This window comes from Pinus tabuliformis, chromosome 8, assembly GCF_031772625.1.
Source record: "Pinus tabuliformis cultivar Carrire ecotype Pingquan chromosome 8, CPIR1, whole genome shotgun sequence".
NCBI lineage: Eukaryota > Viridiplantae > Streptophyta > Pinopsida > Pinales > Pinaceae > Pinus > Pinus tabuliformis.
This window is the reverse complement of record NC_142294.1, coordinates 1,928,231,044-1,928,238,233: the sequence shown is the minus strand read 5'-3', so window position 1 is coordinate 1,928,238,233 and position 7,190 is coordinate 1,928,231,044.

Below are 7,190 nucleotides of genomic sequence, written 5' to 3'. Positions count from 1 at the left end.
TTGAACTGAGATCCCTTTGATGTCATGTTGGTGGGATGCTCATTATTAACATGCGTGAAATTATGTCATGCTGACAGGAGTCCTTTTTTTAATGAGAGTTCCTACAGTGAAACAGCTCTTGGAGCCACTCTTGCATGAGGGCATATTCCTTGTATGATAGAGAAAACACATGCATGTACATCATCACTCTTTCCATCACTTAATGCAGCAGCCTACACCATCTTGACACTAGGGCCTGGAGACGTAGTCCCTCTTGGACGAACTCTGTTATCAACGTCTTGTGTTTTATGTTGTTGATTCTTGTCATGTTCCTTCTTCTTTACATCATGCATATATGTTCCTTTATGCTATTTTAAATGCAATTATAATCACATCATGAAAGCAAAAGATCTTGGTTAAATCCGGGAGTTGAGTCAAATCGGATCATGTTTAGTATCGAAGCAGTCTTTGCGTGGATGTGAATTGAGAGTGTGAACAATGGAACGTGCAACGATGGAGGATGACAAAGCAATGTACAAGACCATGCTCAAAATTTCCCAAAAAGTGGAAATAATGTATGAAGCTCTACAAAAAGAGACAGAGGAAAAGGAGCGATTGTAGCTTCAATTGCAAGCCATAGAAGAGGCCCTGGAAGAACTGAAGCACAACAACCAGAATCTTCAAACATAGAACGTTGAATTGAAGATGCTTCTACATGAAGAGAAAGAGGAGAAACATAGTTTGCTATGACAGCTGCAATCTAAGGGCGAGGCCTTGGAAAAGTTGTAGCGTGACCCATGTGAGGTAAAAAGTAATTCTCTAAATTCATGTATGTTTCCTGATGATGATTTCGCTGTTTTTGAAAATCATACCACAGGAGTTGGCTCCAAACTATTGAAGAAAATGAGGTATGGAGGAAAAGGCTTGGGCATTAATGGCCAAGGCATTGTTAACCCCATCAAAGTATAGGAATTACTCTGTCAATTACGACTTGGGTATGTCAGAAAGGAAGTTGGGGAATGCTCCAGGACAGCCAGAGAACCACCAACAACAAATGATGAGAAACCCTCATCAGTTATTTCCAGCTTGAAAATGGAGGTAAAAGATGTTGATTTCCTTTCAGTTTCGTCTTCACATAGTATGATTTATGTTGGAGATTTGGAGATCCCAACTACAGGTACAAACATGAGGCTCCTTACCAGGATGAGGTACAAGGAGGTAAGAGAACTTCGTGTTAATAACCAAGGCATAACTCAACCATTGGACGTTGTGCAAAGACCTCGATTTGAAGGCTTGGGATACATCAAAGGAGAATTCTCGAAGGTGTCAGATTCTTCCGAGACATCATCGAAGTCGTTGAGGAAAGAGAATGATGGGAACACATCACCATCATCCCATGGTAGTGCCCATTGCAGGGAAGGAGCTAAGGCAAGCTCTCATTGCCATAATGACATGAGAGACAGTAAGGAAAGGTATAACCAGTCTAGATATTCAAATGTTCATTTTGATTACAATTATGTTGTTAATGATGGACATAAATAAAGGCATCTAAAAACATGTACTTTTTGTGGATTACGTAACCATAGATTTTTTGAGTGCTGGAAAAGAATAACAGTGCAAAAAAGGAGGTGGCGTGAAAGACCCTCTCAATAGCAGGTAAAGGAACATGTTAAGCAGATCTAGAGGAAGAAGTTGTACTGCAGTCATTGCAACAAAGGTGGCCATTAAAGAGCCACTTGTTGGAGGCTCCATCCAGAGCAATGCCTTAAAGACAAAGTGTCGGTGCATGAACCAGATGAAACGGTTGTTCGACCAACGAATGTGCCACAAGAAAACAACCCATTCACATTGATAAGTGAGAAATGGTTCTTCTAGGCATGATAAAATGTCATGCTATTATTTTTTCCAATCATGTGTTGCATTTTAAAATGTAAAAGTGATGATGTGTTTTCTATCACTTGTTGAGAAACAATGATGTCTGGTCTTATTTTATGTTGCATTTTACACTCTGAAAGTGATGTTTTGTTTCCATCACTTGTCAAAACAAAAATAGAGTTTTGCCTTATCTTTGTAAAACATGTGTTGTAGTGATGATGTGTTTTCCATCACTTGTTGAAGCAACAATGATATGTTGGCCTTGTTTTCGGTAGCTGGGGTATTGTTTCCATTTTGATGTAAACTTGACCACCGATTATGTGTTATAAACTCGTGGCAAGTATGGAATGCTTGGTTCATTAGTTGGTCATGTAAGTCAAGCATGTAATTTGCAAAAAAAAATGTACTACAGGTTTGCAAAGGTGTGTTGTTGGGAAAAGTATTTAATACGGAATGACCCTATCCCACTCTAAGGGTGATAGTACCTCAGCAACAACCGAATGCAAAGCTATTCAAGATTACTTCTTTATGAGATGTAAGAGAGAGGAGAAAGAGATCCACTAACCGTTGTCTTCCGCTAATGATTGATCCAATCTTCTCTCTTTGCTGCTTGCTCCCAGCTTCTTGCTCTTTCACTGGCCCAGCTACACAAAGATCCTGCAAAATAGCAAGAGAGGGAAACTACAAGAAGCATACATTCATAACTGATTCAAGGATTAGAATAAATCAAATATACAAGTATCAAAAAGCCATTGAGACACATGCATATAGAAGAACCTCAAATGCTTTATTAATGGAAGAAGTAAAGTTCTGAGAGTGTTACAACCATAAAAGGCCCAATCCAGCAACACCTCCCAGTAGAAAGAAATCTCCTCTTCACCTCCTTCAAGCAAATCACCCAATAGTTCTATACTCAAACCAACAGCACTTCCTTACATTCACAAGATTCCAGCCCCCTTAGACCTCAGGAGAGAGCTCTATATATAGGATATTTGGAGAAAGGATGAGTCAGCTTGAGCTTGGCATGGAGCTGACTAGTGTCCTCTCCCACTTCAGTTATTCTTCAGTTCTTGAGTCCACTTGGAGGTTCTTGCTTCCACTTGGAGATCTAGACCCTCTTACTCATCACAAGGCGAATTCCCTGATCCAAGTGTCATTTTGGAAGCTTCCTGGGCATTTGACACCTTGAGGAATGACTATGCCACTTGGCCAATCTCGCCCAGCGCAGGTAGCCTTCATTGCTTTTGACATTCAGCGCAGGTACAGAGTAGAGCAGTTGACATTCAGCGCAGATGCTCAGTGGAGCAGTTGACATGATCCAGAATTAGCTTGTTTTTGAGTGTTTTCAGGTGGAGAACTGATATTTAGTGATGTGGTTTGCTGACCTTGTTCCTCTAGGGGTAGGAACAACATGTTTAGGGACTTTGGATCCCTTAGATTATTGACATTTCATGCTTCATGCTGTAAGGCACAAAAATGTCTATAACAGTTGCCCCCTAAAGTATGAGGTCGTTTATCGGGTGAAATGCTTTATCAGGAGGATCCGAAGTTCATTCAATCGCTGAGAGGTGACCTGTAATAAATACAATACAATACATTATTTTTCATTCTTCTCTCATGATCTAGCTGAGGCGGGCATTCCCATGCTCAGCTTTATAAATTCATTTTGGTACATAGAACAGACGATCGTCTGATAGTAGACTGATAATTCTCTGCTGAAATTATCATCCTTTGAGTAGGATGATCATCTGCTGCAATGATGTACATGTCAAATGTCTTTATATTTCCTGAATATATATCGCAGCCCGGATGGATGAAACTAGATCCGGGGTCTTCAAACTCGTTCGATCTTCACTCTAAGTACAAATCGATCCATGTGAGAATTGCGCTGAAGTCGAACATGGAAAGACATCGCTTGATTACCGGTCAATAATGTAAACCGTTAACAAGCGCGAGAGGAATCACCGATAATGATAATGACCCTCAAGGTACTGCAGTACAATTCATGTGGTGTGAATAAAGGACTTGGCGTCGAACACCACGCAAAATCTTCTGGTCGAAGGTAATTAATGTATACCTGTCGCCGGAAGTGAGAAACTTGCCATTGAGGCATGCAAGCTTCAAAGTACTGGGGGGGGTGTTCCTAGATCAACTTCTTGGATAATGAGCTGAAGTCGACAAGAAGCGATCTGTCAAAGGAGGGCCTTAATGAATCCCGCATCAGTGACACGGAATGGAGCTAATGATTTTAGTGGAGGTGAAAACAATCTGTGAGATATGATTCAGGGTGGCGATCATGGGTGGATGAAGGATAATGTATGGCAGTGGATGGGACACGGTTGACTCTTTCTGAACAACATCTCTTGAACATATAACAACACTGACGTGATGGATCGGTAGCATTACCCCAAATGTGGATGGTTTGGCGAGGACCATGGTGATGAGATCGGTGAATGAAACAACCCAACCCGATGTTATACGAAGGACAAAGTGTCATGTTCAAGAGCGACTTGCTACCATTAAAGCTTTGAGGTTCTCCCAATTTTTCCCCAGTCATTTCTGACCAGTACCTCTTTATTTTTGTCAAGCTTGAGGAGGATAACATATGCTTGTTCTATAACCTGCCCTTCGGGCAAGCCCATCGCTATGTTTTAACGAGCTTAGCGATAGGGAAACTCGTTCTCGTCTAAAGACAAGTTTGTCGCTATTTAATCATTTTAACGAGTCTAACGACAAGGAAAACTCGGTCCTTTTCATCTTTAGAGAGTCTGAAAAGGTACAGAAAGTTAACTCCAAAATTCCTTTTTCGTCATCTAATCCCTTAAGTCCGAAAAAGTATAAAACAATACAGAAGGGATGAGTTTTCGATAACTTTAACGAGCCGAATAAAACAAGCGCTCGACCTTTTTTTGTAATAATCCCTCAGGCCCAAAAAGATTAAAATCTAGAGGAGGGATAGCTCTTCCGGTCACTTTAACGAGTTGGAAGGCCAAAACTCGGCAAACTTTTCATATTTTACGAGTCATATGAAAAGAGCTCAAAGAAGACTCGTCTTTTGAGGAACGAGTGATAAACAGGGATAGCAACAGATTCCAGGTACAGGTTGGAATTTTCCAATCACGGCAGTGTCACAAGGATGGCTAGGTGAAATCACTCTTCGCAGCTATTCCTCAAAATAGGTAAACAATCATATGGAGGTGAACGATTGGCCAAATGGAATGGAGGTGGCGGGTGCAAACACGACCAAGGCTTTTTATGGCTAATAAATTTATGATCACAATGGTTATTTACCGGAATAGGTTCATTTTTTAATGAGCTTGAACTCTGGAGGAAACTCTTGCTCATGCTTTTCTATTTTTTAACGAGCATAAATTCCACGGTAAAACTGCTCGAATCTCGCTTTTCTATTTTTTAACAAGCATAAATTCCGCGGTAAAACTGCTTGATAATACCAGTCATAAGATAAGAAATGTCTCCTGTGAGATAGCTATTTTTTATGGAGCTTTATCTCACGAAGCTATGCTCCTAATTTGGCAAATTTTGACCTTTGCCCCACATCCTTTCTTTATGCGAGTTAGGAAACGACTAATCCAAAAAACAGATAAATAACCGCTCTTAGCTTGCACTCCAAAAGGTTTGCATGCCCCCAGGTATAAAATACAATTTCAAGGCTGCCCCTCCTCTCCCCCACCTATGTTTTTCTTTGGGTGTTCACAGCTACTTGTCGTCTTGCCAGTCTAATGTTAACGATACTTGTCTTCTCGTTATTTTTAACAGGTCTTATGCGGTACTTGTCTTCCCGTCAGCCTACCTTTTGACAGCTCTTTTGCAAGATCGCAAGAGAACAGCTACTTGCGACAAGAGAGCAGCTACTTGCGACAAGAGAACACTACTCAAAGACAAAACATTAATGTTATTGAGGGAGGCTTGCCTCTTTCTGGTTACCCAAAGATTGTTTTGTTAACACCATCAAACAAAAACATCTCCTCGGCACTATCTACCGAAGTAGACAATGGTGAATGACCTTTGTCAAACAAGTAACCTTAACAAAAGAATCCTGTTCCAGAACAACCCCTCTTCCTTCTTTCGGACGGGGTACGGACTAGTCATATTCTTTCGCGGAAATTCTACCTTATACCCAGGGTTTCCTCTGCCTGAAGCAGACCAGGATGCATGCCCCCTGGGTTCCAGTCCCATCTTTCTGAATCACTCACACTCATCGGGAAGGAGGACTGGGGGTGGAGACATTTCTTGGGTGAATAGACCATTTAGGATTGGTATGTGACTATTTGCGGTGCGTGATCCCGGAAATGAAAGTTGGTCTACGAGCTTGACCATTCTTCCTTCGTGTGGAAAACACATTACTCTAAAGAGTGAGGAGACTATAGCTCCCATGCAATATATATAGTCTCGTCCAAGGAGTAGGTTATAATCCAAGGGTCCTTGAACGACCATCACGTTCATTTGAACGGTCTTCCCTTTCAATGTAACAGGCACATTGGGGAGGATCCCTAATGGTCGACTGGTTCCTTTATCAAAACCCGAGAGATTTCTTATCTCAGGCAAAAGCGCCGGGGAACCCAGTGCTTTCCAAGCAATAGAGGAAAGGATACTCACAGATGCCCCTTCATCAATGATAGTTCCAGCCATTACCATTCTATAAATTTGGACAATGATTCTGAATGGTATACTGGCTGGTAACCAGGGTCTGCCTAGTTGGTTCCAATCAAAGGACACAACCAGGTTGCTTGGCGGTGGGACCGAATACACGGCCGGATATGACCCTCACGATGTTCCTTCCTGCGATAAAGGAATGGGTGCATTGCCCTGATGCTCATCAGAGTCGGTGTTGATGAAAAGAATCTGGATGGTGTCATCCTTATTCTCTTCAGTGAGGGTGTCATTTGAAGATGAATCTTTAGTGACGGTGTCATTTGAAGATGAAACCTCTGAAGGCGGAACCGGGTCAACTGCCGTATCGACCTTTAGACTTTCGTCTGGTCTGGATTCAGTAGGTTCATTTTCAATGACTGACGCTTCAGCTGACCACTTGAGCGGGCCAGCTGTATTTTCAACCAACGAAGGATTTGGCACGAGTTTTTTGTATCCAGGAGGAAGTCTCAACGGTGAAACCGGACGATCTTCCAAAACTCTCGTCGCTTCGTCTAAGAAGGGACAATGGTGGATGGCGTGATCACCTTTACACAGTTTGCAGGGGGATCTTGCTCCCCCTCTTTGTCTTGAACCTTCACTTTCACTGGTTGACGGTAAGCATTCAACATGGCTATCAGAGGTTGATGCTCCCGAATTGTGCAAACGAGGTGACCAGTTCCTTA